General features: G+C 33.8%; 1 long non-coding RNA gene across 1 annotated transcript in view; it reads left to right on the top strand.

The window, feature by feature from the left end:
- The first annotated feature begins 19,830 nt into the window (after positions 1 to 19,830).
- LOC111085663 overlaps positions 19,831 to 23,167 on the top strand; it is an 8,060-nt gene continuing 4,723 nt past the window's right edge. The window contains exons 1-2 of the long non-coding RNA XR_002610477.1: positions 19,831 to 19,933; positions 20,556 to 20,675. This is a non-coding gene — a long non-coding RNA (uncharacterized LOC111085663). The remainder of the gene's footprint in view (positions 19,934 to 20,555; positions 20,676 to 23,167) is intronic.

Raw genomic sequence — 23,167 nt, 5'->3', positions numbered from 1 at the left:
AGCATAAATTTCTTGAATTATTCTCATACTTAACAAATCAAAACTTAAAATATTATTATTTGCCATTATGCAGAGGACGTTTGTTGCCTTATTCAGCAGAAGAGTCAATAACTGATAACAACTATAAAACAACTCGAGGGCTATCTGCGCTAGCTGTCCCTAATTTAGCAGAGATAGATGAGAGGTAAGGCAGCTAGTCCACAACACCCACCGCCAACTCTTAGGCCACTTTTTTACCAACGACAAGTGGGATTGTCCATTATATTATAACTCCTCCATGGCTGAAAGGTCGAGCACGTTCGGTGACAGGACTCGAACTCACGACTCGCAGATTGCGAGTCGAGCGACCTAAACACCGGATCATGCTGTTTGTTTGTTTGTCGTTAAGCGCAAAGTTACACAATGAGCTTTCCATGTTGTGTCCACCAACAGCCAAGCTAGGCCTTGTTGATAAATAATTCATCTAGTATAAAACGTTTTTTTCTTAAGAATGGTCTAAGAAGACTTAACGATTTAAATAGAATTATATATATGTATACATTCAACATAGTTTGTTATTACTTAGTATACATACATATCCATATTTTGACATATAGTCTTCTTTTAGAATGAAAGGGCGACACAAAAATATTCTAAACATAAAAAACATTAACCCTTTTCAAGTGTATTTATTTTTAAGATAACAATAATTCTGATATATAATAATTCTGAATTTGATGACTACAAAGAATTTGGAGCATATCCTTTGAGGTTTGCTAAACGACAAAGTGCATGTAAATGTTAAATCTGAAAGTCATCATGGCGTCTCCAAGCGTGAAATGAGAGAGAATGCCATAACGACACTGCTTGCTGCAATCGACAACATTACAACAACCCCAAGGACACTCTTTTCCCGCTTGACATTACCATGTACCAGTACCCACAGTCACTGCATGGAACAAATCAGTTTTCTGCTCCGTATCAAGGGGCTCTTGAAGCCAATGTTCGCTTAACTCAGCCTTTCCTGCAGAATTTCTTCTGGAAGAAACCCAATCAATGACTATAGACTTGACGGAGCCGGCTTGGCTTCGTCTGTCGCGAGTCGTTCTACAGTTGCACTGATACTGATGCATGCTATTCTTTGTTAGTACAACCAGAGAAGTCATGTTAGAGGAAGAAAGAAAATACACTATAGAAAGATAGATTTCTCTGGGAGACTATATACATATATATACGTAAGGAATTACAGGGCTTCGTTCCCAATAATCCACATCCATTCTAAAAATCACTTGTAGAAATTTGTAGATAATATAATTATTAAACTTGAAAAAAATTAGGCAAAGCATATATATATATATTTAGATAAAAGTTGGCTGGAAATAAATAACAGTAAGCTTAAGAGTAAGTAATATATTTTGTGGTATATTATTTTTTAATGTATAAATGAGCATCCTTAACACTGCATCTGGAGTTTATGTTTGTTTGTAATTAAGCACAAAACTACACTGCTCACCACAGGTATCGAAACCTGGATTCTAGCGTTAGAAGTCAGCAGACATACTGCTTTTTCACTGGGGGGCCTGGAGTTTATGATTAAGCAGTATCATAATATTGTAATTGCAACTAATTATGGGAGAGAATTGGAATTTTCAAACCTGAACGGCATTTTATGTGCTCGTGAGCTAAGCAACCAGGTAAATACCCCTGGGGTTCAGACATAGCTGTCCATAATTTTGAACTACTGGCTAGAGAGAGAGAGAAGGTAGCCAAACAGCTGAACCCGCCGCCACAATGACTTTGTCTGAAACGAATAACGGGATTGGTTGTCATTTCATAATGCGCCAACAGCGAAACCTTTGGAGCACATTCAGCAGTTTTATGTCTTGAACCTTAGGCCATTAAATCATAAACTCAAAAAGTTATCCAAGGCCACGCCCAGCCCTGATATAAGAGAATAATTATCAGTACATTAAAAGTACACATGATTAAGGGGTTCATTACCGTTACAACTGGAGATTATGATTGAAGAATATCATTACCGGGTCCATCTAAACTGAAGATTGAGGATTATCACTATCAGTACACTTGTAGTTACTGGTTGGAGTGTATCATGATCATTGAATTTGGTTTATTTATTTGTTTGTTTGCTACATTTTCATGAAAAACTACTCGAGAGCTATCTGCGCCAGCCGTCCCTAATTTTGAAGTGAAAGGGTAGAGAGAAGGCACTTAGTCAAACCATCCACCATCAACTCTTGAATAGTGGGATTGACAGTCACATTATAACGCCCACTATGGCTGACAGGGCGAGATGTTCGGTGACAGGTTTTGATACCACGATCCGCAGATTGCGAGTCGATCACCTTAATCAATAGGCCTTGCCGAGACCATTGCGTTTGGAGCGGATGCGTGAGGATTAACATTATTACTACTTTTGGAACTGTTAATTGAGGGTGATATTCATTAAAGTATTTTGAATTTATGACGAGAGAGTTTCATTCACATTAAATTATTAACTCATAATTGTTGAATAACATTACGAGTAGATAATAAGCCAATGACTGAGAAGTGTCATTAGATCCGGAGGTTATAATTGAGGAACAAGATTTTCAGTACATATGCAGACTGATAATTGATGTTTACAGTTATCAGAACATTTGGATTGAGAAGTATCATTATACGTGAAAACTAAGGTTAAATAATGTCATTATTAGTACATCTGTAGCTAATGACCGAGAACATAATTTTCAGTACAATTGAAACTAATGATTGAGGAACACTTCTTTCATCGCATCTGGAGCTGATAATTTAAAAATGTCATTATCAGTATATTTAATTCTACCTATTGGCGCTGAATGGAGGATTATTATTAATATATTTAATGTAATTATTAAAAAAAACATTTATTCAACTTGAGTTATCATTATCCATACACTAAGCGCTTATGACTGAAAAGTATCAAAAGCTGTCTACGATAAATATTGATTATTTATGATATAAACATTATTCTAGAAGAACAGATTTTGTAATATGTATCTATGAAAATATTTTTTCAATTTAAATCTTTTAACATCATTACTATACCAGGTTATAATTTTTGGAGAGGTTAAAGAGAAAAACATTATGATGATTGAGCAATAATTTTTACATATACCACGAATCACTCGGAAAGAGAAAACATTCTTTCCACCCTACAAATTGAATGATGGGTGAGATCCATGAGCCACTGCACGATGTCTCTTTTAGACATCCTCTACCTAGTCTCGTGATAAGACTCTTAATGTGACGTCAACATTTGACAAATCTTTCTTCAAGTGCCACAGACAGAATGAGCAGAAAAGTGCGGATTTGAGCTACCACAATGCAAAACTTGCAATTCAGTGCAGTATTTATGTAGGATATTAAGTAGATCTGTGCACTGACACAAACCATACAACTCACTAAAATATTTACTGCAATCTACTAGTATTATATTTTACGTGCTAAAATAAAATAAAATTTAATTCTTACTTTGGTTTCACTAGCGTCCTCTATAATTTCGTTTTGTTTTCTTAATTAAAGTTTTGCTATTAGCAGTGAAACTAATGTTATAAATATGGTTCTCTACATATGAAAAAATATTGTTTTGCTTGTCTGAGCTACCCGTGTTCTGCTCACTGCAGGTTTCGATACCTGATTTTTAGTGTCATGAATCCTCAGATTGACCGCTGGGCCAGCGTGGGTGTGTGTGTGAAAATATTATTATAATGAGTACATAATGAAGCTGTTACTTTGATTTTTATTTTTAGTCCTAAGAAGTAAGTACATTGCTGAATTTACTATGTTTTCTACATTTGTATCTGTGAACATGACAAACAAGCGAGATAATTAGATGATTAGAGTCCACCGATAAGACAATGGGCGTCACTCTCCAAGGCAAGTTAAAATTTAATACAGTAGAAGAGATTTAAATCATTTCCTCCCATATTTCTTCTTTTTGTTATAAAATTCCACAGCTTTGTGTAAGGAATTAGGTGCTTGTATGTTATTAATCTTTGACAATCTGAACTGTCAGTTCGGATGATTATTTGCTTAAAAAACCAGAAATATTGTAAGACATAATGAAGTAGTTGTGTAAGCCTTGAGGTATTTGAATAAAGTTCAAAGAGTTAAATTGTTATCGATATTACCAACTATAATATACATTTGTGAATTAATATTAATGGTTTAAGACAAACCCTGATACACATTACTCTTTTAGATTTAGGCAAAAAAGGTCACCAAACTTTATAGTCTAAAGATGTCCAATACAAAAAATATTCCATTATTAAGGTTTGTTTCATTTCACAAACATAATAAAAACGTCCCTAATGGCTCAGTGTTTTTAGGCTTAGGACGCTAAAAATCTGCGTTCGGTACTGGTGGGAAAAGGACGGATAGCGCTTTGTGTAGTTTTACGCTTTACACTTAACAACAATCAATTAAAAAAAATCATTTATCACGTGTTATATACTCCTTCAATGTTAAACGGAGTTTCAAAAATATATAACTAAAATTACGATTGCACATAAGTTTAGTAAATAGATTTTTAAAATGATGTAAACGTAATTCTCAGTAGGAAAATAGAAAAACAGCATTAAAACTGAAAATTAAGGAAATTAATTTCGTCTGTTTGCGAGTTGCTTATGACAGAAAAATACTCAATACTGAATGAAAAAAATATTAATTGGAAAGTTGCTATATTTGTATTTTCAGTGGACCACTTTTTATGTTGATATTTCTTATATACTTCTGTTCTTACTTATGGATTTGTTGGACAAAGTTTCGGTTTCTTTTGAAACTCATTGAAATTAGAAACGGTTCTGAACATATCCAAAATGCCCCCCAGTGGCACAGCGGTATGTCTGCGGAAATGGATTGAGTAAGGATGTAGCAGTGATGCTTACTAACACAATACTACTCAAAGGTCAGATAGTTGCAAGTAGCCCCCAGTAGCACAGCGGTATGTCTGCGGACTTAGAACGCTAGAAACTGGGTTTCGATGCCCGTGGTGAGCAGAACACGGATAGCCCATTGTGTAGCTTTATGCTTAACTTCAAACAAACAAACATATCCAAAAATATAAGGAATGAGATGACCTAATAAAAACAAAAACAAACTTTCAACATGCTTAATAAGCTGTCAATAATCGTGTGTTTACGAGATCACAAAATAGAAAATTCACCCCTCTCCACAAAACTTGGTTTCAGGTTTAATGTTGTTCTGAAAGGATGCAGTAAGCTTATTGGTCAATGCCTAATTTTAAGATTCGGAATTCTAAAGCAGACTCCACATTCAAAACGAAAAACTTAGAAATTTTCAATGTAAGAGAACTTCTTTACATAATAGGAATTATTACAGAAGTTGTGGCTTATGTCTTTGGGTTTTAATGTGCCTAAATATTATGAGAAACAGCGTTGCATCTGTACTAAAATAATTCAAAACTTAACCTTATGTATATTTGAAACGAATTCGGGAATTGAAGCAAACAGCTATCCCTTTACAAATCAAATTGATAATTAAGATTATTACCAGACACTTTCTCAACACACAGAGTTCCCGTGGTTCATACAAGAATTAAATCTACCTGTATTGGAGTTTTCGCTCTAGTTCAATTAATAGTTTATAATCTTAGAAATAAATTTGTCAGGGATCTCTGGTTACCATTCTTGTAAATTACCATTTTCAGAGTGCTCTCCTCCCTAGTCTTTGGGCCCGGCATGGCCAGGTAGTTAAGGCGCTTGGCTCACAATCTGAGGGTCGTGGGTTCGAATCCCCCCCAAAAAACATGCTCGCCTTTTCAGCCGTTGGGTCGTTATAATGTAACGGTCAATCTCACTATTTATTGGTAAAAGAGTAGCCCAAGAGATGACGGTGGGTGGTGATGCCTTCCCTATAGTCTTACACTGCTAAATTAGGGACGACTAGCGCAGAGAACCCTCGTGTAACTTTTCGCGAAATTTAAAACAAACCAAACCCTAGTCCTTGCATTGGTACAAAACTTGATATTTTGCTTATAATACAATGCGATTCCTTTATCACTTTTTATTTTTAAATTCTTTTGTTTGCTTGTTTTTATGGAACTCCAGACATTGGTCTATTTGTGACATGCCCAGTGAAGGGATCGAAAGTAAATTTTAAAGTTATAAGCCTTTGAGATTATCACCGAGCCTGACTTCAAGTTCTTAGCCAGCTTGAAAATAGCAATACACGACCATTTCACATCTGTGACGTAATTCTGTGGGTCAAATTAATAAAAGAAATATTTTTTTATATGTGTCTGAATTTCTTTTTTAACGTATAAAATTAACAAATAAATGTTAAATATTTTGTCATCAAAACAGATTAAATGACAAGTGGGATAGTAGCACCACCTGTTGGAACCTAAAGTAACAAAATAAAAAAAAGGCTACACATCTTTTTCTTAAGTAATGAGCAAGCGCAAATTCACTGATTGACCAGAAGTAATTTTGAAACATTTTCTCATTCATTCCATTCTGGTTTTCATGAGTGTTGGTGGCAATTTATTAAAAGTCCTAAAAAAGCACGGGGAATGATAAGGAGGATTTCAAGTACTTTTTATAATTCTCTTTTATGATACTTTACAAATTCATTTATAAAGATCATATAGATTTTATTAAATTTCCAATAATTCTAAAATAACTGGTAATTTTAACATCGTTCCACGTTAAATGTATTATTTTGTTGTTGTTGTTTTAGATTTTTTGCACAAACCTACACTAGAGCTATCTCTACACAACCGTCCCTAATTTTAAACTTATAGCTGAAAGTCAGGAAACTAGTCGTTCTGTTTCCGTTGGTGTTGTTAAGCGCAAAGCCACACACAATGGGCTATCTGTGCTGAGCCAACTCTTGGGTTACTCTTGTCTGATCGACTAGTGGAATTTGACTGTCACTATTATAGTGGGCATATTAGGCACTTTAAAAGATGGATCTTAACTTGTAGTGAATCCTTGCGTTGTCATCACGTTTAAAAATAATCTTGTAGTGAATAAAAAAGTTATATATATACATGTGTGTTTCATGAAACACAAAACAGCCAGAGATCGGTTATACTGTTACAATAAGGTTACTCTTTGTTCTCGTCATTTATCAAATCATACAATGATCACTTAGTTACGACTGGCACTACGAAGTACAGCAGATAAAGTAGATACCGTCTGCCAAGCAATACAATGAAAACTCAAGGTTTTCTGGATATCTAGAAATGCCTCTTCTGTTGAAGTAATATACATCTATGTAAGTGTACCACTCTCTCCTTTCAAATAGGGCATTTTCAATGAATATACTTCCAATATATATACATATACAGTAAAAATAAAGCAAGTACATAAATAAAAAATAACAATAATATGTAATGTTTTGGGTTTCCTGTGTACATTGTTTCTAGAAAAATTATAAAAGATCAAATATTAGGGTGTGAAGTCAATATTGTTATAATCCCATGTAATTTGTTAAAATTAGCACCTTAGGGCCTGTCCAGTGGGAGAAATGATGATAAGTGTTTTTTGTTTTTTTTAAACGACTAATGTGTTTGTTATTATTATTATTATTGAGACCAACCCCCTCTAGTTGGTATTTAATATTAAATTTTGACCAAGCAAGCTACATACTTAGCTCAAAATTAAAAATTAACCTAGTAATGAGTATATGTTCTTACCAATAAAGATTAAAATGCATTGTTTCGTCAGTTCAATATCCTCACTGTTAGCGACATTTTCGGTTGTTCACTAACCTTAATAGGTAAGCATATTATAGGCTTACGTAACAAACTAATTTAACTGTATCATTGCGAATACTCAACACTTTAATTTAACAAAGCCAAACAGGAATAAAACGAATATAAATTATCAAACTTATTTGACCTTGATGATCAACGTAAAATTGTTCGAAGAGGGATAAATCGAATTAAACTGGGTGTCCCAAAATTATATTTTCTTCATTCCAAGCTCAATGCGATGGCTTGATCGGGGTGGGCTAATTCCGTGGCTTCCGCGTTCGCCAGATATCATTCCACTAGACTTATTTATTTGGGGGTATGTTAAAGACATTGTGTATCGCACATCTATAGCAAACATCACAGAGTTAAAGCACAGGCTAACAGATGCCATCGCCACTGTAACTGTGGGCATGTTACAGCGAATGCGGTCTGAAATCGCATATCGGTTAGACGTTCTGAGAGCCACTAATGGTGCACGCTTAGAAGTCTACTGAAATGTTATTAAAAACAGTTTGAGTTGCGCTATAAGATGTTGAAAACTGCATGGTTGTATTTCTTTAGTTATGTGATTATTAAATTTTAAATAGGAAAGCTAACTTTGAACCACCCTGCATTAAGCGGTCAGCGACCTTCTAATGGTGCCTTATCTTAGCAGATTTTTGACATAATGTACCAAAACTGTTAAATTGAAAACTTCAGGATTATCGGCGTGACCTCATAGATAAAAAAACAAAAAACAAAAATACGATACATACAATTCATGTTCCCTACACACAAAAAATCCACAAGATAGGTACCCAGACTCTTTGAAACAATTTTCATCAGTATAAGCTAGTGTACTGTCTTCTTGAAACAGTTCAACTCACTATTGCAACAAAAAGCTGCCCATACCATAACAAACCTCCACTGGGTAATTAACTGATGGCACAAAACGTTCAGGTTTGTGAGCTTCTTTTGGTTTTCACTGTACATATCCACGTCCATTTCATGTGAGAGGGGAAAAAAAAGATTTATCTGATCACAAAAGTACAGTTTTTCCATTGATCTTAAGGTCATTTATTATGTTCTTGACACCATTCTGTTTTTTTTTGCTGTTCTTGGTTTATGAACGGCAGTTACCATGGTAACTCATCTTGTGCAGTTTTTCCATTCGAGTTGTTTTGACAGAGATTGCTTGTTGTACTCTAACACTGAGCTCTGCACACACATTTGAAGCTGTATGTTGTCTTTAGTTTTCGTTTCACTACTTGTGCTAATGCTCGGCAGTCACAAATTGTAAACTTACTTCTTCAACCACTGTTATGTTGGTCTGATGTGGTTTCACTTTTTTATATTCACACTCGCATAACGTTTGACACTATTGCTCAGGATATATTAATTATTTTAGGAGTTCTTGTCATTGAGAATCCAGCTAGACTTTCACCTACAATCATGCCTCTTTAAATCTGATGGACCTTTTTAGAACCTTTTTATGAAAAATAATAATATCCTATTTGCAGACAGACAAATTCAATGGTTTAGATGAATTTAATGCAGGTAAATTACCACAGACTACATTTTCCCCTCTAAAGACACCAGAGTATGAAGTTAAAAAGGTAAGGCGTTTCCAGGATTTTCCTAAACCCTGTATCTTTGTTATAAACAATGTGCTACTATAATCCTTAAGTCCTTACATTTGGTTTAGTTAAAATATTTTACAGATTATTGAATTACCTCAAAAAGCATATACATGGTTGAGCAAGTTATAATAAAATGATTCTAAATATGCAAATCATCAAGTCACGTGATAATCACAGTTGATAGAAAGTCTCGGTGAGATGACATGTAACTGAATTAGGTTTTGACAGTAGTGTGATGCTATCAAATTTGATCGCTTTTGGGAAGGGCATATAGTTGTCCTTTTCAACGCAAAATATTCATGCACTCAGATCACTAAGATGTGTTCATATCGTGGATTTTCAGTACCGAGACGGGGATATCCCTTGTACTTAACGGCATTGTAAGAACAAAAAAATATAGATTAAGTTGGCACACCAAGAACACCCAGAAAGAGACCTGCAACAAGTCATACCATTGTCGTGGTAAACAGAGCGTAGAATCTTTCAACATGTGAAAATCCACGAACACAGAGTTCAATGGCAAAAGTTATCCATGTGCCCGAAACAACAATACACAACACAACCAAGAAGAATCTCTGTGCATGTGCCTCAAACAACAATACACAACATAACCAAGAAAGATCTCTGTGCATATGCCCCAAACAACAATACACAACATAACCAAGAAGAATCTCTGTGCATGTGCCTCAAACAACAATACACAACATAACCAAGAAGGATCTCTGTGCATATGCCCCAAACAACAATACACAACATAACCAAGAAGAGTCTCTGTGCATGTGCCTCAAACAACAATACACAACATAACCAAGAAGGATCTCTGTGCATATGCCCCAAACAATAATACACAACATAACCAAGAAGGATCTCTGTGCATGTGCCCCAAATAACAAAACACAATATAATCAAGAAGGATCTCTGTTTAGCAACGAGGCCAACAGGATTCACAGAGATAAGTTTGGTTTGTTTTGAATTTCTGCGCTAGCCGTCCCTAATTTAACAGTGTAAAACTAGAGGGGAAGGCAGCTAGTCATCACCACCCACCGCCAACTCTTTTACCAATGAATAGTGGGATTGACCGTTACATTATAACGCCCCCACGGCTGAAAGAGCGAACATGTTTGGTGTGACTGGGATTCGAACCCGCGACCCTCAGATTGCGAGTCGAGCGCCCTAGCCACCTAGCCATGTCGGGCCTAGCTCAGAGATAAGGCTTTCAGTCATAGCTCTCGTTCAGAGGCTGAATGTAATAGACTGTTAGTTCACAAAACTCATGGTTTAATTTATAAATCAAGTTTTAAAAAAACGTTCAGGATGTTCAGCCACCAGAAGGTCAGGAGTTCATTCAGTAACATAGAGCTGAAGACGTAACTGGGTGATTCCATTAGGGAAAAGGGTAAATACAGGTGCATACACATACCTTGTTTATAAGGAAGAACGAGATAGAGCAGGATGTAAAAAATATGTACCAGCCTCTCTCCTTTTCCGAAAGCCAAGAATTTTCGTATTTTAGAAAGTGATTTACAGTTATATGAATCCACCACCAGCAACGACAAAGCCGAGAGTTATCGATTTTGTCCACCAGTGCATCACAACCAACTGTGAGAAATCGTCAAAGTATGGGGAGCCTGTAACAGACAGATGATTCAATTTTTTCTCTCATGGTGATTGTATTTTAACTTCTTATATTTTATGTTTTGTATTCCATGTATAATCTTTTACCTTACCATAATGGTACATAAAAATAGGACTCAAAATGCCAAAGGTTTGTAGAATGCTGAAAAGCAGGAATTTGACATCAGTTACGTTACCTGAAATAATTTTGATAATTCGTGCATACGGGAATGTCATTTCAAACAAACACAAAGCGTCATATAGTTTAAGAAAAAATTTAAGGTTTGTTCATTGTGGAGCTTATACATTCCAAACAAAGTCGGAGTAGGTATAATTTTATCCCGTAAGTTCTCAGGCACTATTCACGCATTCAGCCAGACGTAATAGTGTCAGGGAAATCTGTTACATTGGTAGAAAATTAGACACACAAATTATGTATTTGATATCTGATTAATATTTATGCTCCTACTGTTGATCTTAAATAATATAGCCCCCCCAGTAGCACAGCGGTATGTCTACGGACTTACAACCCTAGAAACCGGGCTCCGATACCCGTGGTGGGCAGAGCACAGATAGCCCATTGTGTAACTTTGTGCTTAACTTTAAAAAAAAAAGTAATATACACCAGTTTTTTTAAGATTTTAAAGATTACATGCACTCCCCCTCCATGACATAATTTGAATTAATTAATTACACTAATTAAAAATAACACCAGAAAAGATTATACAGCTACATACTCACAGGATATACTTAGAGACACCTGGAAGGTAACAATCCAGGTATCACCTTCTGGAATGGTATTAGGGAAGTTACAAGTTAAGGTAGTTTGTTTCCCAACCTTTTCTCCTCAATACCCTCAAAATGTCTGTTAACCTTATAGTATATCCTAACCATTATACTGTGATTATTATCATCAACTTGTCTTTCTTGCCTTTAATGTAACTAATAAGGTTGACTAGGGTGGCGGTTTTTTGAAACTTCATGTTTTCTTGCTAGAGTACAGTGACGTTTTCATTAGTGTTAACAATAAGCTTGGTGCTGCCTGTGTCGTTACTGATGTAAATAGCCAATGATGGTAAACAAAATGAAGATTAAAATAGCTGAAGTTTTCAATGATTCCAAAGTGTTCCAAAAAAACTGTTTGTCAAGGCAAGTTGCTAGGGGGTGTCGCGAGAGTTTCACCAAACGAAGAAGAATTAAAAACGTAAAAAAAAGAAAAACAACTAAAAAAAATATTTCATGTGTCAGCAGGGGTGGCGCGCAAATCAAGGTAAGTGGATTAGTGTGTTCTCAGTGAAAAAAAGTCTGGAATCCACTGCCTTAATGGTTTGGCTAGTTTTACAAATAGAGACCCTACGTTCCTGGAATCACTTAAAGCTATTAAGGAAGACCTAGAGAAATTATATGATGATAGTGTAAACAGGTTAAGTGAGTATAGAAAGAATATACAAGAAGAATTATTTAGTATTTACCTAGAGAAAATTTTAAAAGAAAGAAAGCATAAATTTCGGAACCAGAATTTAACTGCTGATCTCAAAACTATATCTGGAACCAATTATATCAAAAAATGAGGTTTATATATTATAATAAGAACCTGTATGCTAAAAATAAAAGTTTATCAGATGAGAAGAAATTAAATCAAAGCTCACCTTTCTTTTTCATCTTTAACTATTCCTCTTTCAACACAGAACGTGTTCAATCACATGAACAGAGAAGTCGCATAGTCTTGATACACTTCCTTCCAAATTTTATCGACAGTTCTGGTCTATCAATGGTGCTAAGTTCATCAGTATGTTCAACGATGCTGTTGAGAAAGTGTCTCTTTCCAGTTACTTTATGGAAGGTGTAAGCAGCTTGCAGTGTAAAAAAAAAAAAGATCGCTTTGATCTCATAAAGCATTATCGATCCATTAGTCTTAACAACATTGGTCACAAAAAATTTACAAACAGTTCCATACTTGCCTTAGTAAGTTCATTGCCATGGTAATACCCTCTGCCCAGACTGCTGGTGTTTATGGACGTTATATTAACTTCAGTATCAATACGCTCTACGATATCATTTTTATCGTTAACAGTCCAAGCTCTCCTGCCTATGTCATCTCTCCTGAATAGGAGAAAGTTTTCTATTGGGTTAATTATGAAATATTCTCAAATTTTACTGTTATTCCTGTAAAGTTTACTAATTGTATTAAAATTGTGTACACTACAGTTAAGATGAACGTCAGTTTTAGCAATAGCAAAAATCTTAAGCAGAAGGTTGACATGGAGCTTGGGAATTCGGCTTGGCTGCCCTCTTTTTGCTATACTTTATGTTCTTATTCTTTTAACATCAGCATTTAGCAAAAGTGCTTAGGTTAACTTACTGTTGAGGAGTCTATTTTTTTAATGTTAAAAATTTTCAAGTATTTTTGTACAGCCAGTGACACTAGAATTAATAAAGATAAATCAAACGTTTTTTTTTTAACAGATAAGATCAATCAACAGGGTTGATCAGTTTTATAAATCTGGTTCAGTTATAATAGTACAATAATTGGAAAATATTTATTAAAGAGTTTGAAAATACTGTTTCATGATGGCAGGAAAGGACATTTTCTGTACTTACAAAAGTACAAACCATTATACAAGTAGGCTGAAGCAACTTATCTAAAATTACTTTTTTTTTGGACGTACTTTCCTACATCTGATGATAACATAATACAAATACATAATCAATTTCAAGTTCATCTGAAAAAACAAAAAAAAACAGAAAATTTAATTTCACTGTAATGTCAAAACATTTTTTTACTGTAGTCACCACTAATCTTTCATGTAAAATTATAAACTTTAATCACATTAGTTCCACTTTCTGTACATGATTGTTACTGTCAACCCTAAGTTCTAAGTAGTAACGACTGGTGAACTTTACCCCAAATCACAAGTACTATCTAAGCTGTATAATACGCATAAGAAGTAACAACCCTAAACTAAAACATCTACCTACGTCAATAACCCAAATTCATAAACAGAAATAAAACCCAGATTATTCAAAGAATGCCCTCAGTAAAATTGGAAGTTTGTTTGTTCACAATAAAACGACTGAAAAATAGAACATACTGTTTCGTACAGTAGTATTGTATGACACAAGATCAGTAAAAAAAATTTAATTTAAAAATGGGGGAATAAGAGACTACCTGTGCTCTTCCCACCACAGGTATCTAAACCCGGTTTCTAGGGCTGTAAGTTCGCAGACATAATGCTGTGCCACTGGGGGGCTTTTTGTGTTGGAGGTGAGCGAACTTACATAGTAAGGGTTTCATTAGTTTGTTGAAGATTCAGTAGTTAGGGTAAAACTTAAGAATTTAAATCTTAACTTCGAAGTTAAATCGTAATATTCTAAATTTGACTTTCAATAGAGTTTGGCTTCACATATAAGAATTAATTAGTCCTCAAGGAAGTGGAATAAGGCGTATTTCTACCTTAATGCTAATTCTGGTTGGTGGGCACAGAGAAAAGTCTATCGGAAGACGAGGTAGTTAGGTTAGTTTCAAACTTTTTCTTAGACAGGAGTAGATCTGTTGCCCTTGGAAACACGAAATTAGAAGCCGGCCAGTTTAAGAGGTGAAAAGTTCCAAAATTGTAAATACACGTGTTTGTGTTTTCTTGTTTTTCTTTGCGTCCGCGTTCAAAGTATTGTTCGGTTAATAGTACTGAGCCAGTGTTTTGTAGATACTAATGTAGCTGATTAGTAGATTCTCACGATTAGTCGCCTCTACATGACTTTCCTCGACTTTGCATGGTACACTTCTACTGATATCTTTGCGGTTTATCAAATACGCTGAAAAGCAATGTTCTGGAACTGCATCAGTTGTTTCCCTGATACAGTCCTTGAACGCCATTAGGATCCAAATTGCCAATCCAGCAGTAAGGTAAATACGGTAGAGTCCCAACTTATCTTGCTGCGGCGGAAGGGGGGAAGAGCCATTCTTTCTATGTTAGGAAGAAAATGTTCTTCATCATGTCAAGATATGCAACAATAGTGACGTGGAACTTTCATTGTGAAATAGCACATCTAACACTGGCTTTTGACGAATATCCCACGCCATCCTAAGAAGTGCTTAGATTCTTATTTTCCCATGTTTGAGAATTGTGTGTGACTGTTCCGCACAGGCAGGCAACTTCCTCATCGAGCATCTGAAAGTGAATCTTAAAGATTGTGCCAGTTGAGAAGCACGGCACTCATTATTAGCTTAGCCTCGTCCTCCTCTTCAAGCAGCTACTGACCCACTTAAACTTCCTTTGTATGAAAGTTTAGGCATAATTTCAAAGCTTTAGGATTGTGGATCGGGTATTCCTGAGAATATTGGAAAAATGCAATTACTGAGGTAACAATGTATTTGTGATATTCTGATTAAGGAATATACAGCACAATTAGTTATTTCCACTAATAACAGAAATATCCAAAATTAGTTTGCAGAAGCTAAACAGGTTTTGAGGTGACTAAAGGAACCCTCAAGACAACTTTCACAAATAAAGAAACTTTTCAAAATAAAATAATCAAACAAAACTAACTGAAACTGAGCATAAGATAAAAGAAAAAAATTAAATTTAAACTGAAGTCGAAGATAAGATAGAATTAGGCTGGGCTGAAATTAATATCATATAAAAAGAGCGCAAACTTAAGAAAACTTTGATTATGAAAATAAATTCAAATCTCAGCAGTTTCTCGAACAAGCCTTCTCCATTTTGACTCTCAAAACAACGGATAAGAAATCAGGAAACACTCACACAAAAAGCATTAATCCATAGAACAGCCAATTGCAACTACTAGATTACCCTACTGCCCATTTGTGACAACTACACGGGTAATCCCGCACTAAGAAAGTGCTAACCATGAAATATAGCTGCCATAAATAGCTAAGTCACTCCCTTTACTCTCTCGTGTATAACTTTATAATTCACAAGCCTATGGTGATAGCGCATTTCCAGGTCAAGTACACGCATAAAGTTTAAAATGTGTTTAAAAATGTACTAGTTATAGAAGGGTAAAGAATGGTTAAAAAGCACAGTACTTTCTCTTAAGTTGAGTCGTATGTAGTGTTTTTCTCAGTACAAACAAATCATGGCTTTGGACTGGTTTTGATGCCACTAAGTTAATAGTTTAATGACACACACTTTAGAATTAGCGTTTTAATTTTGCTAAGCGGTCATTATTTTAACATTAACTATTAACAAAATCTTGGGTCTTGGTTCAGACCAAAACCGACGATACAGAACAAGTTTGGTTTGTGATCAGCTACACGAGGACTATCTGCGTTAGCTAGCCATCCCTAATTTAGCAGTGTAAGACTAGAGGGAAGGCAGCTAGTGATCACCACTCACCGCCAACTCTTTGGCTAACTCTTTTTACCCACGAATAGTGGGATGACCATCACATTATAATGCCTCCAAGGGTTATGGGGGAGCATGTTTGGTGGGACGGGGATTCGAACCCGCGACCCTCAGATTGTGAGTCGAGCGCCCTAACCACTTGGTCATGCCGAGCCTAGAAATGGAACGAAACTTGAGGGTTTTTACACCAATTTGAACTTCACTAAACATCTTTATATTTCTTCATTATAAACAAACAGTTTCACACAAATCTTTTATCTTTATATTCTTCGTGGTTTAACTGTTACAAAGAGTAACTAAATCTGCATACATTTGTAATACGTTACTAAACTTGCCTACCAGTGCTATTAACCTCCTAGTAGTCCCAAGGATGTTCAGACTTCAACTATATAACGAAACTATTAGGGACTGTGCTCACTTCGTCGAATAAGCTTGCAATTTATCGACCAAACTTAAAACATTTCGTCTGCTAATTTGTTTACTTACGTTTTATATAAAAGTTGGTTCCAATAAGCATTAAAAAATAACATATCAAGTAAAAATATTGCGCAGTGGAAATGTGAAAAGTGATGGTTTGAAACAGAAAAGTTGTTTTTCGTAAAGCTGTATTCATATTTCAGCGAATTACTGTACTGTGGTAAAGTTTAAATTAACATAAGTAGAACTAGAAAAATAAATGACGTAGCTGGATTACTGTATTTTGACTTATTGTGCACTGAAATGAAATATTTTTGTTTTTCGTAGAACACATTTTCACAAAAGGCTATCTGCACTCCATTCACCGCGGGAAATCGAACTTCGGATTTTTTGTGTTGTAAGTCCGTAAATTTACCGTTGGCACACCAAGAAACAAACGTAAACAAAAACTTCAGTATCATTATGCCCACTTTCCAGCCAATTTGCAAAGAGATGTAATGCATTAATTGACGTGTCACTACCACCGTAAGGTAAATTATGAATTTAGTAAATAAAGGTCAAGTTTTACAAGATATCAATAATTAATAATCAATAAATTAATCATGGCCAGGGCTTCGTAATTAAATATCTCAAACATAAATCTTACAATAATCAACACTGTTAATATCACATCATACCATATAATAATAATAATAACAAATCGGGGAAAATCCGATAGGAGAAACAAACTTAATTTTATTTATTTGTAATTAAGCACAAAGCTACACAATGGGCTATCTGTGCTTTGCCCACCACGGGTATCGAAACCCGGATTCTAGCGTTGTAAGTCCGCAGACATACCGCTGTGCTACTGGGGGGCACAAACTTAATTAGTTAGATTGCACACAGAACAAATACCAAGCGCTTATGGAGCGAACGCCTTTTCCAGGGGTTTTCTTAGTGTACAGTTGAACACAAATTGTGCACCTGTAAAAATATTTGTGCAGTTGAAAATTCATCTATATAAGTAAGTTCAAGTGGATAAGTATTAAAAAAATATATTTAAGGTAATAAAATTCCATTCCAAAGTTGATAAGTAAATGTATTTACTAGAATATTCTTCATTTTTTGTTAGGCCTGTACATATGAGGTGCAATAAGGTGTCAAGTATTTGAAAATGATGAAGTTAAAATATAACTGTGCAGCTGAAAAACATCCTTAGGAAAAGCTATGTCCTTTTCTAAGCTGGCAAAACATCGTCATAATTAATTACATCAGTCAACAGACATAAGTATTAGGTCTATTAAATTTTCTAATAGTATATTCGTTATACCAACCTTTAGGGTTTTCAAGTTGAAGATGAATGTATAATATCACTTAAACCTCATTATTTTTATCATATACATTGCCGACGACGCCTTCGCTCAATACAGAGCTCATCAACTCAGCTGGAATACAACTAACACAGTAGTGGTCAGAACAATATTCATACAAGTCATCTGTTACAACAATAATTCTTATGATGTAAACGCCTTTTCCAAAATGGCGAAGCAGGATTATAATATAATTTATGTGGTTGAAATAATATTATTCACTCTTTTTTTCTTCTTGAAAAACCCAAAAGGAAAAATAAAAAACGTAGTGTTAAAAATATAATAGGTATAATACTTCTGTCTAATGACAAATATATCTTGAGTTAATGTTAAGCACTTCTCGAAATAACATTAAGTCACAAACAATAATCAAAGGAGTATCTGCAATAACCTATTTCTTTTAATAATCAACAAATATAACTTAAATCTCTATTCTAGCTCCTCTTGACAATCTTGCTTAACTTCATATCATAGGCTTTATGCTTCTTTGTCAGAACGCAAAACTACACACACACACACATATATATATATATATATATATATTACATAACTAACAACATAGCATTTTGTTTACATAATCATAGATGAACTTAGTATTCATACTTCACCACTAGGGGAACCTTTAGTTTCATTATATTAAAATGACTAGTACCTAACATACACTAGGAGGCAGGTGAGCTAGGATAGGATTTTAAAGGCAAATGATAATATAGCTGAACTGAAATATTGAACGAAAAAGTACATAAACAAAACCATAACTAAAAATAAAATAGAAACTGTTACCTCAAACAAAGAGGTCACCTCCTTATTGATGTGGTTTGTTTGTAATTAAGCACAAAGCTACACAATGGGCTATCATTGGCTAAAATTCTCTATTACGTTTACTTGGTTGCCAAGGAGACACACCGACGCAAAATCACCAAATTTTGACTAATCAGAACCTTCAGCTACAACTCTACGATAACCCGCAGCACATTTTAATGTTGAAAGTACCTAAATTTAAGCGTGCTTCTTCAGCTCAGCAGGATAACAAAGCCAAAAACAAAAGGGCAATCCAAAGATAAGACTCCGAAACTCATAATAAAATTCACTACCTTTGCCATCACAGTTAATAATTTACAGGGTCATACAGTTGGTTAAGTATGAATATGTCTTTGAGAATCAGTTTTTTTTTTCATGTTTCAATCTATAAGGATTTATCAAGAACAACATTTGAACAAAAAAATATACAGAAGTCTAAATGCTACTCAAGCAATACTTACAGGAGATAACCAACTATACATAAAAAATGTTATTTTCGTAAAATACTAAAAAGAAGACTGTCATTCTCCATACTTATATTGCTACTAGATTATAATTAATTTTTAGAAAACATGTTCATAAAACATTTATTTAGATATAATTTTGAAAAGAAAAATTAATCATTATTTTTCGGCGTGCAATACACACAAAGCATCGAGTAAAATACTATTTTTAACAGTCATTTGTAATATACCAATTATTATTGTTAATAATATAATACTTTATGCCAATGAAGCACGTTTCTACCGACTGATTGTTTGTGTCACATTACACCAACATAAAGATAATCAAAAAATTATTATTATTTTCTTATTGGCCCTATACAGGCTTCCATTGATTAGAATAAACATTATCTTAACCGCATATCCTGTGTGCTGCACATAATCGCAATGAGGTCTTTTGGCCAATACCATAACCATAGATATAAATAACACTAGATTGGAAGTCACGTGATTTTCGGCATGCGCAAGCAGCCGCCATTGCTGTGTGTTGAACTTTCAACGTTTGCCAGTGGAACTGACAATGGTAAGGCGATCTCACCTGACAGCTTATGGCAGTTTTCCAACTAAACTAGACGTTTGGATAATTTTGCTATTTGATTTTAACAAATTTATCAAACTAAGATGATCTAAACCTGATTTTAACTTAGAAATTAGTGCAAAAATCGTTCACAAAACACACATATCTGACCTGTAATAATGAAGAATGCATTGGATTTTAGCCCAGAGAGAAATCTTAAGATTAAAATCTGTTCTTTTTGTATCACAGAAAAATATACATCTCAAATATTGTTGACAATGAACAGAGGTGGCGCATTATGTCCTATTTTTGGGGAGTGGGGGTCGAAAAGAATGCTATTTATATATCTACACCTCCAAACACTCAACATTCTTAATTGATGTGGATGTAAATGATTAAGAACATTTATCATACAAATACAATAAAATTCATTCAGAATCATTTGATAATTTGTGGTAAAAATTTATACACATGCTTGAAATATATATAACATGAAGTCCAAAAGAAGTAACACAAATCATTACACCTATTTCATCAATGATGCATTCCATATACTGTATTAGATCTAAAGACAATAAATTTAGCAATGTTACTCTTTTAAATACTCCCTTTTCCTCTTTTTACAGAGTTATTACCGAATGGTCATGTCCTCCTCCTCCACCTCCTCACCTACTGTTTGATATTTCTGGATCTGAGCACCTTTCCTCCAAATGGACTCTGCAAGGTCTTATAATTAAAGGTTTGAAGTGTAGGAAAAACTTTTCTATTTTTATTGCAGCTTAACTCATGTAAATAACCAGTCTCTTATTGCATAAAAAAAAAAAAGAATTCCTCATGACACTGTAAATTTATCATCTTGGTGAAACTCAGTTTGAACTAATATTGTTATTCTGGAATCATAACAAAATCTTTTTGATGGAATGCTAGCATTATCCTCATTAGAACAGTGGCTCTCAAGATCACCCTGCCATTAAGACCAAGTATCATTCCCCATAGTGGTATTCACCTTTAAATGTCGATATAACAAAGTCAGAGTACTTAATTATTCAAAACATTTTATTTTACATGAAAACGATACATTACCGGTGTAGTAAAAGCCATGTGCAGATTAAGGCATGAAACTAGTGTTTACATTTGGTCTGATATACTTAACTGATGTTAACTTCAGAAAAATATGAGAAGTTATGAAATTACAAATTATATAAACTTTCATGTGCAAAGTTGTAAGTTTTAAATATGTCCACCTCATGGGTATATATGTGTAAAAAATTAAGTCGTCTAATCCGCATAACATAATATATGTCCAACAGATTGATGATCATATTATAACTAGCTAAAAGGGCAAGTACATTAGACAACGGGTTTCTATCCTGCGATATTATGATTTCAAGTCGAGTAATCTAACCACCAGGTCAAGTAATTGCATAAAATAGTTTAGTGATTATAATTTGGGTTTTTTGTAACTTCCGTTTCAATAAGTTTTTGGTCAAAACGGAACAAACTGTGCATTATTGTTCTCAAATTATAATTTGAAATCAGTTTCGAAAGGCCCAAATAACTTCATTGCTCGGAAGCTCAATCAGACTCAGACCACCCCCTGCCTAAAAATACGGAAAGTGAACGAAATCTGAATTGTGAATCTGCAGGTAAAATAGTTGTTATTAATATTTTTCTCCAACAAAGCTTACCTGACATTTTTTACATAACCTTCCTCCCCCATTTTTTTAAATATGAAAATTCAACATTTACTTAAATTATTCTTAACATATGTTTTTATATATGTATAATTTGTACGAATAATTTAAGTGGTTGAATCTAACTAAAAGTATTATTATAATACAAATGTACAAAAAAAAAAAAATATTTGTAGTATTTTTGAAGAAATAAATAAATTATGACGATTTCATTATAGACCCACAACACTTTATTTGTATAATTACACACACTCACTCGACCCCGCAATTTATTTAAAAATTCAAACTAAAATATACGGTGACATGATACATTAAGAGAGATAAAGGTTGGGAATGAGCTCAAAATCTATTAAAAAAATTTGATTATTTGATTAGCACCATTACAGAACTATTATTTATTTTTAGGAACTTGCACAATAATAATCAATAAGCATAAAAAATATTGCTCTTAATAATATTATAATCTGAGCAAGTATATTTATTAAGTGAGCCTCTCCAAACAATAAAACAGAACAATTATTTATAATTAAAACACTACTTATTTAATGTTACATTGTTGTTACTTAGTTTAATTTAGAAGTTTCAGCACTATGTATTTATACTTAATTACGAACCAAAAACATTAAGTGATGATATATAAAAAGAAAATAATTCTGAAAACATTCATTATCTTTCTGGGTTACACCAGTTTGTAAAATATCTTACCTTTCTCAGAGTAAAATCAGTTTATCTAGTAACCGATAAAACTGTAACATTTTCGTTTTAGGATACCAAAAGATTTGACACAGTGTTCAGGATTAATATTTCTGTTTATCATTTCCAAAATATTAAAACGTAATAATATATATTTTAAAACAACAATAAGCCAATACTGATGATACATAGTGATTTGCTCCAATTCGATGTTTTCTAAGCTGTCACAATGAAAATACGTTTGTTCAGAAAACAAAACTGAAACCATAACAATTAATCTATATAAGCTTGAGTTGTTTGAGCTAAATAAAATCAAATAAATATACTTTAGAGATTATGATCAGTTGTGTTTAGTTTCTTTTATGTGCATGAAAGCAAGTTGTTGGCTCTTGTAAATGATATGGCATAACTGTATTTAAAAATATGGTTCTTATATTATATGAGTTTAAATTAAACTACTTCAAACTTCCTTTTTGAAATGAACAATAATTTAAAAAAAAAATTTTAGTCAAACACAAGAAATCATATCAATGCATTTTAAACAAACTCAAAAATATGGCATTGTCTTTTCTGAAAACTTAAATTCTTAACTTGCACTATTCCAGTAAAAAAAAAGAAACAAAAAATGGACTATATTTTTAAAACAACCCATAATCTTTTATATAAAACCAACCTCAAAGTTATTCAATTAGCTTCAAATATATTTGCAAATACTTATGTATAAGAGCAGTACAGTAGATTATACCTACATATTTCTATTCTCCAATTTTAGTTTTTTTTTGTATGATGAAATATTGTTATATTTTTAAAGTTTTCTTTTCTTAATTATAACTACTATTACTAATGTAGGTTT

The sequence above is a fragment of the Limulus polyphemus genome, unplaced genomic scaffold (assembly GCF_000517525.1).
Source record: "Limulus polyphemus unplaced genomic scaffold, Limulus_polyphemus-2.1.2 Scaffold540, whole genome shotgun sequence".
In the NCBI taxonomy this organism is placed as follows: domain Eukaryota; kingdom Metazoa; phylum Arthropoda; class Merostomata; order Xiphosura; family Limulidae; genus Limulus; species Limulus polyphemus.
Note: the sequence above shows the minus strand (reverse complement) of the source record. Positions and strands in the feature narration are given on the sequence as shown.